This window comes from Haliotis asinina, chromosome 12 (assembly GCF_037392515.1).
Source record: "Haliotis asinina isolate JCU_RB_2024 chromosome 12, JCU_Hal_asi_v2, whole genome shotgun sequence".
In the NCBI taxonomy this organism is placed as follows: domain Eukaryota; kingdom Metazoa; phylum Mollusca; class Gastropoda; order Lepetellida; family Haliotidae; genus Haliotis; species Haliotis asinina.
The window spans coordinates 42,436,955-42,457,054 of NC_090291.1; the positions used below are offsets into that span (position 1 = coordinate 42,436,955).

The 20,100-nt window shown below is 38.8% G+C and overlaps 1 protein-coding gene across 1 annotated transcript in view; it reads right to left on the reverse strand.

Moving 5' to 3' along the window:
• The window catches only part of LOC137258516 (sorting nexin-16-like), a 252,850-nt gene extending 236,699 nt beyond the window's left edge, over positions 1 to 16,151 (reverse strand). The window contains exon 1 of the mRNA XM_067796220.1: positions 16,137 to 16,151. The gene's annotated coding sequence lies outside the window, so the exon portion shown is untranslated. The remainder of the gene's footprint in view (positions 1 to 16,136) is intronic.
• Positions 16,152 to 20,100: the final 3,949 nt, after the last annotated feature.

Below are 20,100 nucleotides of genomic sequence, written 5' to 3' on the forward strand. Positions count from 1 at the left end.
CCGCTTGTTGCGATGGCATTGTCGTGGCGAGATACCTACCCATCATCTGATTAAAAGATTCATTATTAACCAGGCTTACGCCAGTGTTCCGGTATACCTGACAGAGGTCATAGAATGTGTGATCTTGGTATGGTCGTGAATGACAAAACCATCTTCCAGAGGTCAGTAGAAATTATGTCGCTCATGAAATGCCTAGTATCAATCTGGAAAAATGTGAACCCTTTTGTAGTCAAACTGAATCTTCAATGTTCAATGTTCAAGTCGGATCTAAACTAACGAGCAAAAGAAACTACACAGGTTGTGTTTCTTCCAATAGGATTGAAATAACGAAACCTTTTGATAAAATGCAAACTGTATGTTGAACCACACTGCAATGCACGTGTTTCATCAGCAAAATGACACTGTAACAAACAGCGATGTGGTAATGGCTACTGCAGACAGGTCCTACGATGCTGGAGGGTCATGGCCATACCGCACATCGGTCGGTAGGCCCAGAAGTCAACAGCATGAAGTCGTTTTGTCAATGTGAATCCGCTCCCGCAATGACACAATGTTGTGGTGTCACCGTCAACATCAAGTTGGGTAGGTGAAAAACCCGCAGTTACCGATCATCTTGGGGTGTTGCGACTCTGGGACCTCTACTTTTGGGTCGAACACGTGAGTGGCCTGTTATACTGAAACGGTTGCCTTGTGCAAACCATCGTCCTTACAATATAGCTGTTGGAAGCACTTACTTCTGACATTCGCATAGCCCGTTCTTGTTGCTCCTACGTCAGTCTTGGTATTTCCTCGTAAGATTTTTGTCCAGTGATTGTTCAGTTTCCACGACAAACAGCTTCTATTTCCTCTGTACGAAAAGTGATCGTCTATGCGTCAATGATCACCATTTTGAGAAAATTCGTGCAAAACAAGTACAAATGTTTTTTGGTCATTTTGACAAATGAATCATGCTGGTTGCGTTCTGTGTAATCAATATTCCATAATAATGTTACTAGTTAGAATGCAAATTTGAGATTACAGCAGCAATCACACCTATGTACTTTCTTTTGCTCGTCAGTTTATGTCCATTGTTAACCTTGCGGTGTTTTCTACAGGTGTGCCCAGTCAATAGTTTCAGCACACCATATGCAAACAGACGATGTCACCAAAACGATTTTGAAAACAACAAATGACTTAAAACTTGAGGCGCTTTAAAAAGTATAAAATCAGTTGAGATATGCAATCAAGTTAAAACTTGACTGAATAATCACGTCATCTTAAACGATATGTTTAACATGTAGTCTGTCACGGGAACGCGTAACCCTTAAGAGTTTTACAAGTAGCGAGAAAGTAAATGAACAGCTGACACCAGGTGTTCCCGAAAGCGAAAGCTTTACCGGAAGAGCCCTCTACTCCGCATAAGAAGTAAAACATATTTTGTTGTATATCGCCGCAGAGCAGTATGACTGCCAGACAACGTCACAGAGCTCCCACCCTACCGTCACTCCCAGTCCCATCTCCTTTCCGGCTTTCCGAGATCCCCTGGGCTCAATTATTTGTTTATGATTCATAGTAAGTGAATGAGTGAGTGAGTGAGTTGGGTTTTACGAAGCTTTTAGCAATATTCCATCAACATCACACCAGAAATGGACTCCATATACTCCATGTACTGTGCCCATGTGGGGAATCGAACCCGAGTCTTGGGCGTGAGGAACGAACGCTTCTTTAACCACTCGGCTGCCCCGTAGGGATTCATAAACACATGCACTGTGTCCGTACTGTAGGGTGACAATGAGTGTACAAACAGTGATTGTTTACAAACACTAGCGTTCAGTAGTAATACTGCTGAAACTAGTACATGTAATTGTACAATCGACGCCTGCTTCTATTTGAAAACGGTGTTAATTTTAAAATACATGCAGAGATCCCGTTGTTTTTAAAAAAAGCACTTAAGTACATGGATGTGTAATCCAACTTGCAAAATGCAACGGAACACTTTCCATAACCACAGCTAAAAGGTCGGTCCATTGTTTCATTCCGACTCTAACATGTGCATATGTTTATCAATCGCTATCAAACAACGATGGCACCAGATGTTAGCGATATTGGAAACAGATCTTGCCTCATTAGGAATATACAGCAATAATCTTTCTAACAAATGACAGTATTATAATAGAGCGCAATTATGCAGTGGTAAGGCGTCTATCAACCTGAAGGCCCGGGTTCGATCCCTGGTGGGGGCACCTAGCTTTGGGTCACGAGGTGAAAACGTTTGCGTATTATCCTTTAATAAGATACTTAGATCCACATTATCTCAGTTCACCTGTAAAATGGGTTCATTGAGCCTGTTCATTGTTTAACAGACAGAGTGACTGTATGATCCCCGTGGAGCTGAAAGAGCATCGGAAGGTGTTTTAGTGTCCTATGACCGGGAATAGTATTGCACGAACATGTGTTCATGTGTCTGGATATGAGCGCTATATAAGCGAACTATTATTTTGTTATAGTTTCTGCTACATTTACAAGTTTTCAATTTATTTCGGTAGTACAAACAATATATAACAGTTTGTTTTGCTGGCTCTTACATAACAGCGTGAATGGTATACTGAATTATATTAATTGTAAGTTGACAATATGGTAATAAAAAAGTTGATAGCGTTAGCCCTCTTAGAGAAGATGCAACAATCTACAACAGTTAGGTACAAAATTCTGAAAAAAGTGATGCATCACTTGGTGTAATATGCTCTGAAAAAAGCATATTTAGTCATTGCAAACTGCATGTACAAAGTGGTAAATGAGCACAATAGTGTGCAGTAGTTACACGTCAAACAGTTGAACCATACCGGTTGTAGGTAGGCAAGATGCTATGTGATATATGACAATATAAAGTGTTAAATCATAACAGTGCATTACCACCTGAAATATTTCATGATTCAAACAATAAACAGAGTATGATATGAAATGACAAGAAATTGTTATAGAAGCCTTAGGAAGGGAAAGTTGTTTATTGACGTGGCTGTTTGTTGTTAAGTCAGTATACATTGTTTGGAACCTATCTGACCCCAATCCCTTATTTCTAAAACGTTGAATGAACGCCCACTCGTTAACGTTCTCTAAATTAGGGTGTTACTGATGATGAAGTAAGCTGGGTGTATAACTTGGTTCACAACCACATCACCCTCAGCATGAATGGTGGCTCACAGACAGCTTGTTCTTAAAATGGATTTTCGGCACAAATTGGATCCACGGAAACAGCGCCATACGAGCGAAGGCCTGGCCCTGACTGATTGGCCGATTGAAATGTAGTGATCTACAAGCCACAATGCTACATGCAACCCACTTACCTGACTATACATGTATATGAATCTGACAGAAAAAAAATGATTAGATGTCTGGCAAATTACACATGCTCTATGTGTTTCAACTCTCCCCAATCTAATTGAGGAACTCACCCAAGGTTGAAGATGTTGATAGGTTGTTCGGGTCATTAGACCGAGGTTGCCGTGGAACTAACCCACGCCTTGCCCTCAGCAGAGATAGCTTATTTCGTTCTTAAGTGCTTTCTAGTGAATGTTTACAGGTGAATAGAATGACTGAACTCGGTCATGCACAAGTGCACACATGCGGAGTGTGTGGGCGGTTTTTTAGATAGTCCTGCTGTGTAGCATCGGTCTGTAAACAATCGAATCTGGACTAGACAACCCAGTGATGAACGGCATGAGCATCTACACAGCTGGGATACGGTGACACGTGTCAATCAAGTTAGCAAGTTATTCACAGATGTATTTGGAAGCGGAATTGTTTGTTTGTCTTTATGTTGGTTATTCAACGCCGCACGATGGTATGTCAATAATCTGGACCAGAAATTGCAGTGATGAACAGCATGGGTATCCGGCTTTGAAAGTTTTGAATGATGGCGCATCCGTTTGTTAGCTGGAATAGAGTGCGGCGTAAAACTAAACTCACCCACTGAATTGTATGATCGCCAGGGATTTCTTAAGATTTTATAAATTGTTATGTCGATTATATTTTCCCAGTGCAGCATGGTTCTGTATACTGGGTATGTCTTAACTGAATAATGGGTTTAAATTGAGAAATGTATCTTGCTTTGCACATATTCTGTTTGACGTTTGGTGCTTTATTGTTCAGAATTCGCTTTAGATTCGACTGATCTGAATACTTAGATCTGTTGTACTAAATATTGAATGGACATTCGTGATATTATCTTGTCTTTTCATCAATCTTTGTTAATGCCACCAAGTTTTAAAACGCTTTTGACTCTATTCAAAGATATAACCTATGGAATTTATTCAAATCAGATGGTCAGAGTCATAACTCACAAACGTATTAAGCAACATTTGTGAGAATGTGAAAGCCTGTGTTAGGAATACAACTGAACTATCAGACTCTGTTGATATACAGACTGATATTAGACATGGCTATGTACTCAGTTCTATTTTATTCTCATTCTTTTTGAATGAATTAGAGATGCAAATTGCAAATAATTTCACAAATGGTATTCTTTTACTTTCAGATGTGTTTCAACGCTCTCAGGTAGTGTTTGCGGATGACATTGCTCTTACTTCAAGTACAGTTGTTGGTCTCCAGAAGTAAATTAAGGAATTGATAATTATTGCGAAGAGTCTCAACAGAATATGAATATTAGTAAAACAATAGTAATGCCTTCCAAAAAAGGAACTAAATGGTCTTATAAAGGCAATGAGATTGATTCAAGAACCTCATATAATTTCCTTGGTGTGTAATTTACTAATCATCTTTCTTGGTCATCCTATGCAAAATACGCATCTATTCAAACATAAAAAATGTTGATAGGTATACTGAAAAATGTGAACAAATACTTTGAGATTTAAAGTAGGTATCTCTTTTCAGAATTCTTGATATTAAGGCATAGTCCGATTCTATCACACAGGACTAAAATTCGGGAATCTCAATATTTTGAGCAAACAGAAAGAGTTCATTTTTTGTAAGTAAGAAGTTTATTGCGATAAAGATGATCGCACCTAATGTAGTGATTTATGGTGAGTGTGGCAAGTTTCCTCTTAGTATAAATTAGTAAGTAATCACATATTGGCTAAAACGAGTAGTTTAAGAACGCTCTCTTATCGTTTACCAAAGAAATTTAATGAAAAGATATTTTTATGATAGAAATGGAAACACAAATTGGGTAACCAATGTAAATATTCTCTTAACCACACGTAGTATGAGCAGTAAGTGGAGTTTCCTTCAACGTTTACTTGTTTATTTAAGCAAAGATTGAAATATACATGCCACCTGAGTATTATCATTTCTATCATGTGTCACAATGAAAATACGGTAAGTTAAATTATCACGTTTTCGCTGCTCATCACTTAATGTGTGCACTGAAAAAGTTAGAGTTTTCGAGATAAAAAGATACGACAGATTGTGTAAATCATGCAATATTCATGTCTTACAAAATGAATATCTAGTTTTGCTCGTATGTCCATTATATGATAAAACAAGTAGAAAGAACAATAAACAAATGTATTTTGTCTATCCATCTATCCATAAATATTATTCCATGTTAAACTGCAACAGCCATGATATGATTTAGAATGTCGCCATGTTTTCATGTATACATCAAGCCATGAAAAGAACAAGCACCATCGAGCATCGTCCGAACGTCATAATTGGATGAAAACGTAACTTCAATATCACATATTAAATTGTTCTTGGCAATTGTGTAAGCTTCCTATAACACTTTGCCTCAAGATTACGTGTGCTGTATTCAGTCCGAAAGACACTCACCTGTGACAGTTCTCACTCTTTCGCTTAACAGTCGAAAATATCAGTATTTTGATTTGTGCACTAGACACACTAGTTTGTCGTCAGTTGATACATCAGACAGGCCATAGTGACATTTTCAAATTCTACGTCGTAGAATATTTAAGGATTTGAAACATGTTGAAAACCTGCATGTAAGTGATGATATTGGTGATGATGTCGACGTTGAGGGGTGTAGTGATTATTTGCGTGTGAATTTAGATCATAGTAAATGTTTCAAATTATGAAAATTGACGTTGTTTGAAACGATGGGATTTGATATTCAACGTATTCATGAGTTTAAGGCGAAAAGTATGGAGATGTTAAAGGTAAGCAGGGTTTTTCCTCTGATAAGATTTATATAAGGATATATCAGACAGGCCATAGTGACATTTTCAAATTCTACGTCGTAGAATATTTAAGGATTTGAAACATGTTGAAAACCTGCATGTAAGTGATGATATTGGTGATGATGTCGACGTTGAGGGGTGTAGTGATTATTTGCGTGTGAATTTAGATCATAGTAAATTTTTCAAATTATGAAATTGACGTTTGAAACGATGGGGTTTGATATTCAACGTATTCATGAGTTTAAGGCGAAAAGTATGGAGATGTTAAAGGTAAGCAGGGTTTTTCCTCTGATAAGATTTATATAAGGATATATCAGACAGGCCATAGTGACATTTTCAAATTCTACGTCGTAGAATATTTAAGGATTTGAAACATGTTGAAAACCTGCATGTAAGTGATGATATTGGTGATGATGTCGACGTTGAGGGGTGTAGTGATTATTTGCGTGTGAATTTAGATCATAGTAAATGTTTCAAATTATGAAAATTGACGTTGTTTGAAACGATGGGATTTGATATTCAACGTATTCATGAGTTTAAGGCGAAAAGTATGGAGATGTTAAAGGTAAGCAGGGTTTTTCCTCTGATAAGATTTATATAAGGATATATCAGACAGGCCATAGTGACATTTTCAAATTCTACGTCGTAGAATATTTAAGGATTTGAAACATGTTGAAAACCTGCATGTAAGTGATGATATTGGTGATGATGTCGACGTTGAGGGGTGTAGTGATTATTTGCGTGTGAATTTAGATCATAGTAAATTTTTCAAATTATGAAATTGACGTTTGAAACGATGGGATTTGATATTCAACGTATTCATGAGTTTAAGGCGAAAAGTATGGAGATGTTAAAGGTAAGCAGGGTTTTTCCTCTGATAAGATTTATATAAGGATACAAAATTTCTTTTTACAGTGAGATTTCTTACGGTGATATCAGGGTGTTCATCTGCATATTGTTATCCTTTCTTCCTGCTCTAATTTCAGAAACTGTGTGGTTCTCACTGAAGTTGTGTAGAAATATTATACTTAATTGTACCTCAATTATAACTAAATTGTGCAAATAACTTTTCACAAGAATGTGCGACAAAAGGGATAACTTCAGGTTCCCAAAAGCTTTCCTTTCACGAGCACAATTGCACCAGCTGCTTTTTTTGGTGTGTGAAGTTCTCACAACTGAGGTAAATTAAGTATGATTTGTCTGCACAGATTTCAGTAACCCGCACATCTCCTGTCTAAGCTTTGTTTGATTGGAGCTGTTTAAAGCTGCAGTTACGTTTTTCAGTCTATTTTCAATTTTGATTATCCGTGACCAGAATGGTATTTGATACAAGTCCTTACTTACAGCTGTCATGTATTTTATCCAGTGACTCACGTTTGCTGATTCAGGTGGGACATGGCTTTCCCTAAACACGGTCCGATTGCTATTAAATTGTGAGTGAGTTTAGTTTTAAACCGCTTTGAGCAATGTTCCAGCAATGTCACGTCGGGGGACACCAGATGCAGATATAGGCTTCACACATTGTACCCAGAAGGGGCATCGAACGCGGGTCTTCGGCGTTAAGAGCGAACGCTTTAACCACTAGGCTACCCCATATCCCCAACCAGGGGAGTTTAGCCATTAGGTTATACCACCGTTCCTATTTGAAGGTGAATTCATAAACACATACTAATGACTTAGCACAAATCTAGCAGATTTGGTTTGAGATCATGGAAACGGTTTAATAACGTTCCTTTGACGCAGAAGGAAGCACATTTTGGAACTTTGTTTCAAAATATTAAAATATTGTTCTGTGGTTGTAGTTGCAGACAAGGACGTTAAAGACGACAGGCAATATTCGAAAAGTACGTTTGTTGACACGTAAGATCTGGGTTAGAACTAGTCTTTAGCAATCCTGATGGTAAGAGGCAACTAAGGATCGGGTGGTCAGGCTCGCGTGGTTGTCACATGTCTTCATGTCACAAGTGCGTAGATCGATCGATGCTTGTAAAATTACCTCTTGTAGTCAAGCATGTACGTATTCCTTGAGGTATACTACTGATGAGTAGACCAGTGCCCTCTTGAATCATGCTGTTTACTTATTACTGAGAAGAACACCGTGTTTATTAAGAGTGTTTCACCTCGACTTGCACGTTTACCCGTGGTGTCCCAGGCAATATTTCTTTTGGGGAAAGGTCTCGTCTTGGTGCTTGCCATCACGCTACATGGTAGCGTACCTTTTCGGGGAATTGGCTCACAATCGTGGCACGATGAGCTCAGTCGCCTCGAATGATGAAACGTGGACTAACATATCATGCCAATGGCATCAGGACAGGTTCCGTCAATATCGACACTTCAGTGGATAATATGGAGTTCAGTCGGTCACTAATTGTAATACCTTCCCATGCATTTGGGACACAATGCTCATAACAACTCTCCAAAATAGTTTGGCCGAGGGCTGGATGGACACAGAAATGTTCTTAGCACATAAATCGCTAAATTCCATTGCCAGACATTGACGTAGGTTCCTGTAGTCACAGGGACGGCGTGGTGGTCTATTGGTTAAAGTGAGTGAGTGAGTTTAGTTTTACGCCGCACTCAGCAGTATTCCAGCCATATGGCGACGGTCCGCAAATAGTCGAGTCTGGACCAGACAATCCAATGATCAGTAGCATGAACATCGAACCGATTGGGAACCGATGACATGTGCCAACAAAGTCAGCGAGCCTGACCACCCGATACCGTTTGTCGCCTCTTACAACACAAGCTGAGTCACTTTTTACCGCAAGCATGCGTTGCTGAAGACCTGTTCTAGCCCGGGCCTTCACGGGTCTAGTGGTTAAAGTGTTCGCTCATCATGCTGAAGACCCGGTTCGATTGCCCACATGGGCACAATGTGTGAAGCCCATTTCTCATTTCTATTGCTAGAATATTGCTAAAATGGGCGTTAACATTACTCACTCACTCCTGTAGGTTCACCTTAGACACGACACCACTCCCCTTTCTTTCAATGAAGTACTTCACTCAATGTTTCCACAATACGATAACTAGAAAAACGCTAAAAATGTTACTCAATATATGTATTTTACCCTGCAGGAGTTTCTGACATAACGCCCAGCAAAATCTTTAATATCTATCTATTATACAATGACTGCAACGGTGGCACTTAATATGGGCACACTCTTCTAAAAATCCTCTATTCATACCTTTTGAAACGTGAGACAAACCTATCTGAGTAGACATCCATATTATACTAATGTGTTTACGAATCGATATCACATTACGATGACAACAGATGTTACTATGCAGGTCAGCATACCCTGGCCTAAATAGGGAACTTTAGTGTCAAATGCATTCTCCGTCAATTGTTTATTTAAAAACAAAGGCAAACCCACGACCCGACACACTCAAACAAACACGGGAACATCTGGTTCACGTCAGAAAGGTTATTTGCAAAAGGCTTTTTTTGGACATCAAAAATAAAAATGTCCGCCATATGTCTACAAGTTTGGGGGATGTTTACTGAGGTTTTGAATGTTGTAACATGCTAATCAAAGGGCGTTTGAGTCATTTTTGTAACACCTTTTTGCTTATTTATCGGTTTGTGAGAAGTTAATCGGATAAAATGACATCGCTCCCAAAGTAAACTTAGTCATCTCTCAGTTCGGCAGCATATACCCCAGCATGAACAATATGTATCTAAGGTGATACAGACTGAAGTGCAAAAGACAATCCTTGATTTTTTTAAAAAAGGTGTAACTGAAGAACTGTCGTTTCACCTTTCAGTTATACATAACCCATTGAAAACAGGTTTAGTTTCTTTGGCTTTTCAGTCTACAAAAGCGTGTGTTCCTTCTTGAAGGACCGCCATTGATGCAGACAATACATTTACAGTGAATTATTAAATGAGTGAGTGAGTAAGTGGAGTTGAGTGGAGCTGAGGTGAGTTGGAAAAGTCAATAGTGACAAAAAGTTGAGAGCGCCGATCAGAACAAATTATTGAGAACAGCTTACAACACTCCCTGAGACGCCTTAATAAAATGTGGGAAGATTAATATCCAAAACCAGTTATGAGTTACATGAAAGCATCAGACGCTTTTTTGGCGACACTATCTATCAAACAATCCATGAAGCAGACAAACGCTTTAAGTGACGAATTTGCTGTTGCACATTAGGCGCCGTGTAAATATGTAGCTTATCTAATCTCGCAGATCGGTAACTTAAGCATTAGCCAGTTTGTTTGTAAGATCTGTTACTACGTCAGGAAAGAAAATATTGGCACCTCGCACAGAGACAGCATTCAATGTTGGTATTGTTCCAGCAGGCGTTTCTTTGGAAACATGGACGTAATGGTTCTCACATTTAACAGGTTCGCACCAAGTATGTTTAATGACGTTGTGTTCGGATTTTTCCACGAAAAACATCCCTTAAAATGTTGGAATAACAATTTATATCACAGACGCACTACTTGTACTCACATGTTAAGAAGTGTCGGTGGGTGTGGATGTTGCACATTTGTGTGTCTTGAGGCTTGTGTGTGTATGTGTGTGTGTTTTTCTATGTCTGTGGCGTGATATAAATGTATGTGTGGACATGTGGAGTGAGAAGTTGGTGCTGGTGGCGTAGAGGACGTGTGTGGAGTGAGGTGTGTGTGTGCGTGTGTAGTGAGGGTTGGTGTTTGGAGTGAAATATGTGTGTCGTGGAGTGAGGCATTTGTTTTGGGTGTATGTAGAGAGATGTGTTTGTAGAGTTAGGTGTTTCTGTTTATTTGTATCCGAAATATGTGTGTGTGTGTGTGTGTGTGTGTGTGTGTGTGTTACTTGAGGAACGTGCTATGTTGGACGTTGATGTGTGTGGATAACTGCGTGTGTTACGTGGAATATGTGAGAAGAGAGATAAGTTTGTAGAGTGGTGTATGTGTCTGTCTGTGTGTGTTGAGTTGTTTGTGTTCTATCGCTTGCATTTGTATTTGGTTTGTGTGGGCTTGCCAAACTTATGGCGTGTATGGTTAAACTGAATATGATTATAACAATAAATGAATGTAAGTTGATTGAGGTTACGGGTAGGCTTGAACGCTTTGTTGGATGTGCGCATACAGACAGCACGAGCCGTGGACAACGTGTTGACGTACTTCTCGACAGAGAGACTAAAGGTTGACTAGGTTGGACCACCTATGTTGGTTCAGGGTTTGAGTGATGTCCCTAGATTCATCAGCGCGAGTGTTATACATATATTGATTGTGTGTATTCTTTGAGTATCAAAGTGATGTGGCTTCTAGTGGGATAGATGTGACAGAGACAGATGTGACTTACTTGTGGCTGACCTGGATGCATATTGACGTGAATCTGCGTCTGAGAGAGAGAGAGAGAGAGGAGAGAGAGAGAGAGAGAGAGAGAGAGATAAATGCGTGATGGTGTTAACAGCCCCCTCGTTTTCGCCACGTTTGTTGTTTCTTTCTGTGTTTTTATATTAACCAGTATCATAGGTGACATCACTACTATCACATATGTCAGTATGAACTCTGCATCTTCAAATGACAGCGCTCTTAGTTATGGCAGGTGTTTCATTCTTAACACGTTGGTAGCAACATGTGCAGTTTCCTTTGAAAATATCAATGAAAGGGCATTACAAAAACGTCATCCAACGAGTTTTGGTATTGATTTCATCTAAAAAGAGTACAGTTAATGTTTTATTAAATCCTACATAAATATGAAATACTCATTGCTCAACGTCCCAACCATTGAATGTGAACGATTGGTGATTGCCCTTTATATATATATATATATATCCAATCTCCCTTTTATATATATATAAGGGCAATCACCAATCGTTGGACCAAGATAGGTGGTCCAACCTATACATATATATAGGCTATTAGAATACATAAATTCAGAGAGTAGCACCGGTAAGGTAAACATCATCTGAGACATTGCTGTCTTTCAATACAAGCGTTAAATCGAGTTCATGGCTGCTTTAAAGACAATAAGAGCAGACGATTGATTGATTGTTGTTTGACGCCGCAGTTAGCAATTTCCAAGCTATATGGCAGACAATCCAGTGACCTGAAGCATGAATATTGCTCTACGCAACTGGGATGCGATGACATGTGTCAACCAGGTCACCGAGCCTGACCACCTGATTCCGTTAGTTGCCTCTTACGTTAACGTTAGGCTAGCTACTTCACTTCAAACCAAAATGGCAAGTAGCTATCGAGGTGTACTAGGGAGTATGACGTAAGTACATATGTTCTAGTATATACTATCTATAACTATCAATATGTTTGTATCATAAACAGTATATATTTGTAACATAACTTAACCATGGTTGGGCGTCTAAATATTATATTTTATGTTTTTATACTTGTGTCGATTTGTTGCATAACAGAACCTTTTCCATTAAATATATAAACATGCATCCCATTCAGAGAGTTTATCTTAGCACATGTTTATAGCATATTGGAAAACAGGACTGAAATTTATAGTTCCATTAAACCCATTTTGCTCGGAACTATTTCTGAATATAGGACAAGCTGAGTACATATTTTGAGAAAATATTTTATTGCGTTGAACGAAAGATAATGGATGCGGTTGAAAATAATCACGTGCATTCTTTGAAATACGAGTATAAAGGAATCGCTGTAAAAGTGCAAGAAACTCACAAACACGTTTTTGTGGGATATCAATGGTTGGTGTGTTGAACAATTAACGTAAACAAAGTTTGAAGGCCTAATCTTCTCTGGAATGTCAACGGATACTCTAACGTGCGATGTACTGACATTGTTTTATTTTCTTGTACACGCATTAAGAACAGAATTTGCACCAATGTTCCTATTAAATATCTGCTCTGTTCTAAATATGTCCCTGTTCAATATCTGCTAACGGCGTATCTTTCAAAAAGCGTTACAACTTTGTGTTTAATTTATAGCCTGAGTGGAACCCCAGGGCCTCCATTTACAAAGCCCTAGGGTGATCGTAAGTCACTAAGGTAGTAGCAGTGCAATGTTAAAGAATTGGGAGTTAAGGTTAAGGTTAGTAAAGGTGGCTTCGTGAAATGAGCCCCAGATCTCCCGTCACAGGATCCCGTGTCTAACAACTGCTTTTGTTCCAAGTATCTGACATTAATTTCGACCTGAACTACAAATTGAAAGAATGCTCATTTCATACATTTACATTCATTGTAGACGCGAATAAATAAATATAGTGTGCAAATGAATTGATCAATCTGTTGGAAATAGTGGTTTCTCTGTTGACTTAGTGACAGTCACAGCACACGATTAAAACCGTAACCAGTGGCACCAAGGAAACGTGGTATTGACCTGATCAAGTGAATACTAATGCATTGCGAGACCGTGTCAACGGGTTGGGTCTATTATTGTGAAGGGGTGCATCTTTTCTCGGTTGATAGTCAACATGTCCGAACAGCCGAGAGACAGTCAAAGCAACGGCCGCCGTTTTATCTCTCAGTCTTTCCAGAAGTGTTCTTATTTCGTTGCAAGCTCTGTAACCAATTCATGTATCCATGTTTCGCAGGGACGGAAACATTAATAACATTTTGTCCTCCCCTATTTAATAAAGATAACTCGAGCTGACGTTTGTGCCACTTGACCTCACGGGTCATGTAGAGAGTTCTCCCCAGGTCAAGCTGAACAAGCTGTAAGGCACGTGTTTTTGATCGATATGTGTTTTAATACCGAGAACAGAATTTCCCATAAAGGGAATACATGTACGTATTGCACCTGGGTGAATTTATATTGGTCACTAATATATTATTCCATGGAAAAATAGACACATTAAAAAAAACTCAATGGATGATATGACGGGGTAGTGTGATCTGTTTTCAGCTTTCACTCGAAGGTACACCGTAGCATCACACTGAGTGTTTTTTAAATATCACGGAACACGGGAATATATTATATTCTAGAAGTCTGCTCAGGTCCCCCAACAGTATGTCGATCATGTATATTTATGATTATATATTTAATTAAGATATATATCTAAAATTCAGAAGCCTATCAGATTATCGCTACGAATTTGTTCACACAAAATACACATACTCAGCTTATTCGCACCACATGGCGACTAACTGTACTGATTTGCATGAGCTGTTTAGAACTAGTATAAACTAGCTTATGTTGGTCGTAGAATGCGACGTATATGACCACTGGACAGGATTTGGTACAATGTGTGAAGTCCATCTCTCGTTGCCCCTCCGTGATATTGCTAAAATGGGTTAAGTAAAGTAAAACCAAATTCACTCCCTCTTGGGTCACGGTACAAAGGTTGAAGCCCATTTGACGGAATGAACAAGTCAAAACGCCATACATATTCATGGAAACCTATAGCAACGAACATTTATATTTTCCAAGCGGTGACGTAATGTTAGAACATCACAGACCATCTGTACATATAAGAAAGAGTACTTTACATCCACAACTACAAGCTCATTGAAGAAACTAAATAGCAAAAATAGTCTTCAAGCATTACTGATGCAACACTTCAAGTGGCTGCTGAAAGGTGATGTCGGAGTGTGACGGCCGATAGGATCTTAAATCAGCAAAGATAAATAAAAATGTCGATCGCCTTACACGTAAAATTAGAGATTTTCTTATCCTCATTGTGTTGTTCCAGCAGGGGTAAGATTCAAGTAAATATTGATGGAGGACATTCAATGATGTTTTGATACAGAGCACGAGGACCCACCAGTAAGGCTCCCATGTCCATACACTTTCTTGAAAGAAAAAAAGTATTTTTTTTACAATGAACGTTTCTACAAATGTTGCCTGAGGTGAGTGGGTAGTTGCCAAGATGGCGTATTCGTGAAATCTCAGCCACAAGTCACGTCCACAATGTCTTCTCTTAATGGTTCCGTTGTGCCTTGGGATATATTCCCAGCTTCCGTCTAATTTCTTTCTTTGTGGCATTGTCTATTATTTATTCCCATCATGGTACGCAGGCATTTGATAGAGGGTGTGTTGTGTCAGTGGAGACATATAAAGACGTGGCTGCAATATTGCCTTGGGCAAAGATGTCAACGGTTTCTCTATCATAAGAAGACAAGGCACCTCGGCATTGATTATTATGTTATTATCCTGTAATAATTCTCAGAACAATGTCAGTCTTTAGTGTATGTAAGATAGTCTTGGATTGGATTGTGGATCTTCTGTATCTAACTGTATCTAAATGCCACAAACTCTAAGGCTAGAACCGCAACGGCTTTGTCGTTTATCTAGCAGCTTCTTCTTGATGACAAAAGTTAATTTCGGATTTGCTTATCAACTGATTTCAGATAAGGACAGACTTTATGGGCGAACGACTTCGTTATACTGGTGGTACGATGTATCCATACGGGTTGTTTGCATCGAAACGTCTCACCACCTGAATTAAGAAGTTGTTCATCAATTTGTCTTTGTCTGACTCTCCAACTTCTGAAATAATGCCACTCAAAGATATTGATCTTAGTTTAAATACTGTCAGGCGTTGATTTAAAATTAAATTATGTAGAGCAATGAGTCAGAATATTCAGTAACTAGGTTTTAGAAGGTCATATTTAAAGGTCCGTGCAGTAACGACTGACTAGTAATTGTCAACCTTGAATGTCTTTATTGGAACGGTTTTCTTCCGAGTCCAGCAATCAGTGCTGAATTCAGGCAAAAAGTTGACGTTTACGGACAGGTATCTCGTTTAGAGTGGACAAGTAGATCGACGCAAATCATTTCGCACACAGAAGCATTACACTTACCTAATCTTCGGAGATTTTATGGACTTCGAAACTCTTGACATAATCTTCCATCCATAAACAAATGTTAAGGAGCCAGATACGAGATTATCACACCAAGATAGATAAGAGGGTTTTCATCACTAGGATTGAGCTTGCAAGATAAACAACCAAATGAGGTCACGTTATGTCAAGGTCATTACCAAGGTCAACATTATCCCAGCGCCTAAGTCCACTTACAAGGTGCACTGTGCCACAACACACAAAATTGCTCCCAAAGAACATAATTATTCCATACGCTGACCATCTCACCAAGGGACCTACAAAATGGTGCTCTTTCTTAAGTATAGATTAAAAGAAATGGGTAAATAAAGTATCAATTTCGCCGCCGTTTATATACTTGAAAACGACCATAGTTACAACAATTAATAAAATATTTACTTTCAAATGAATCCATCACGTCAACAGAAATACAAAATCAACTGAAAAGTTTATGAACATCAAGAAAACCAAGCTTTCATTGAAACGACTATTCACTGAATCATTATACAATCAACCATCTTCTAAACGCTGCTTTGCAAGTTTAACCGTGTTTTTGTTAGGTATCCTTGCAATCACATTATAAATACATCTATTCTGAAATCCTTTACTACGTTGATTAGAGTGTACTGGACATAACGTTTTTATAACTCATCCTAGAAGGTGGTTGCTCTTCTAAAATAATCAGAACGTCATTGTTTGGGTCTACGGGTCTGACGTGTACCTGCATTTACGTCACTGATCCCTACAGGACCCCTATTACACCCTAAATCATCTCGTCGGACGAATTATGCAAAAGGATGAATACTCTTTTAACCGTACATGTTCAATGAAGGTAGAACAGATAACACAAATCTGTGTTAGTGAGAGGCTATTTCTTACTCTCGAAACATATGACTCTACTTTGTCATGTTTTTAATATCTGTGTGTCCCTTTAAAACGTACATTTACCCCTTTGAAAGGAGAGACTGAATATTTGTAAAACTTAAGGCCAAATAACATCGATGTCGGCTCCTAAATCTGTCTCACAAAATATGATATGTATTACTCGAATTCTATCCTGGTGTAATTATAATTAAATCATAGGGGTCATCTGACAGATGTGCAGTGAAAGCATGTCGATGAATTTCAGAACAAAAAAGTAAAACATAAACAAAAAAGAAAACGAATAAAGTGAAACTAAGATTGCGAATACTCATAATTTTACCTTGCCAGCTGCACATTTAAATCTCAGAATTTGATTCAACTTAGGATAAAAGTTGTTTAACAAACGATCATTGTTTTAAATAGTTTGTATTACTATGAGTTGTGTACATTAAATGAAACAAGTAATGTTGGTCTAAGTTCAGGCACATCACGTACTTCTTGTGCAATGTTTTCACTGTTCCAAGCACTGCGCTTAGCCCTTGTAATACAAACGCATAATAACGATTTGAATGCCCAATCGTTTGTTAAACAACTTGTATCCTAAATTGAATATAATTAGACTATAAAAACAGACTATAAGAATAAGCGTTTTGTTCACCAAGGGGCGCTTGTGGATCAGTGTCTGAATTGTAGTGTTGGGATTCCCAGCTGGTAGGTGGATCAGTGTCTGAAGTGTAGTGTTGGGATTCCCAACTGGTAGGTGGAACAGTGTATGAGGTGTAGTGTTGGGATTCCCAGTTGGTAGGTGGATCAGTGTCTGAAGTGTAGCGTCGGGATTCCCAGCTGGTAGGTGGATCAGTGTCTGTAGTGTAGTGTTGGGATTCCCAACTGGTAGGTGGATCAGTGTCTGGAGTGTACCACTGGGATACCCAGCTGGTAGCTGTATCAGTGTCTGAAGGCTGGTAAGCTTTAATGCTTTATTCCATCTGGGTTCCGATCCACAAAACGTTTTTACTGCTACGACATTCGTAAGCCTATGATACACTGTAGAGTTACGATAGGTCGTAACGTTAAGAACACTTCGTGGATACGGAATCCTGATTATGATTTGTAGTCTCGCTGGACAAGAATAGTATTCTAGACCGTGATCCTCAAAATTCGTAAACCTATGATAAACTATGTCATTACGACAGGTCGTAACGCTACGAACGGTGTAATCAGTCAAGTCGCAAAGCATCACTCTGACAGCTGACATGCATACCCGCACAAACAGATTTACGTATGACAGTTATCGTATATGAAACATATCAAGTGACTTCATCAAAGTGAAAGACTCAGCAAGACTGCTGTTGCAGTCAACACGCTGGGCATAAAGCTGGTGCAGTGGACGTTCAGAGAGCCTTCACTTGATCATGTGAGAGAAGGGTGAGTGTGTGTGAGAGAGACAGTTTAGTTTTACGCCACACTGAACAACATTACAGCTATATGGCTGTAAATAATCAAGTCTGGACTAGACAATCCAGTGATCAACAACATGAGCATCGATCTGTGCAACTTGAAACCGATGACATGTGTCAACTAAGTCGGCGAACCTAACCACCCGATCCAGTTTGACAAGCATAGTCGCCCTTTATGACAAGCATGGGTTGCTGAAGGCCTATCCCGGACCTTCACGAGTCTGAGAGTGGGGGGTCCTCTCATTTAGCAAGATTCAGCGCAAACAGGTCTCTCACGTGGGCAGAGTGGGATTTGGCTGACTATGGCCAGTTCTTTTTCCCGATGATCAATAGACTGTATCAGCAAATGGTAAGTGAGATAAGTAAAATTTGTATCAAAGTGGGATATACTGATAAAGGTGTCATCCATAGAGTGATGTTTCAGGCAAAGCCTTAATATACACAAGGAACAACATCGGTCCAGAGAGAGATCCTTGGGGAACCCCTGCAGTAACATTTAGCTAACCACGAACACCATAAATTTCTATTTTGTAGACTTTAAGTGAGTGAGTGAGTGAGTTAAGATTTATCGTCACATCGGCAATAATTCAGCCATATCGTTGTAGACTTTAACTAGGTGAGAGTGAACAAGAGTGGGCCTATGTGACATCGCTTCGCTGACATTCATTTGTGTATTGTTAAGCAGCACATAACCAATGTTAACATGCACCACTAGAGAATCGCAAAACTATGTCTGTACAGGTGTATAATAAAATTCAGCCATCAAAAGATTTGTTAATTCCCTTTCCCACCTGTTACTATTAATTCATATTTTTTCACGCGATTCATAACACAACTGATGGTAGATAATACTCACGTATGTTCTGACATATATATCAATGTAATGTTATATGTACTGTACATGGAATATTCTTATATATTTTTGTTAAATGTGTTTATATGCATAGATGCAATGCTTCATTAGATGTAATTCACTGGATAGCGTTGATAATTGACATAAATTGTCGATAACACAATAGTTAATCACCAGCCTGTAGATCATTCATGAACAATTGTGTAGGTGTTTGTGTAGGTGCGTGGATGTTTGGTTGTTGGGGTAAGTGTAAATACAATTAAATTTACTTACCGTTGTATAATATCATTTCCAGACATACATTGTCCAGTAACTGTAATTGATCATTCTATCGATGTGAAAGCATCTGTGCCTTGTAGGGTATTTCTGTCTCGCTGTGAAACACGCATTAAAGAACATGTGTTGAAATTTGTTAAAAAATAGATATAGCAGGAGTCATCTGTTGGTTTATAACTAACAAAAGATGCTTGGAAAACCTTTTTCGATTTCGTTTCTGATAAAACAAAATCGGAAAATAAATTTTGAATTTGCTGTGTAAAATCTCGCAGCATGTTTATCTGTATTTTGAATGAATGAATTATTTTTTCCATAGCTAGAATTCCTTTGGTATTGGTATTTGCCATGTGGTCTTCTATTCAAGCAATAAGCATGTGTTCGATACTCTAGATTCTCACAATGTTTGCAGTTTCTTTGAGGCTACACTCGCAAACGGGCGAAATAGTTTCCAGTTTCTTCTAGCCAGTCGCACTAGCTACGCCTGAAAGTTACTAGCTCAGAAAATAATTCACTATCCCCAATTTTGAATGTGAACATGGGTTTCATCATTCAGCTGCTAACTGTTACGAGGGTTTTTTTCTAATTTGTATAATAGTTAATTAGGTGATGGTTATTATGGGTCACATTTCGCATCACATGTGTTCAATGACAACATTATTTTAGCGGCATGCCTTTTTAGATGCCTCCTAAGAGTTAACTCCCTCGAGGCAACTTTTAGAAAAAGTATATGTTTTGACTGGCGGAAAACACGAGGCCGATCCAGAAGATTCTGAGAGAATACTGA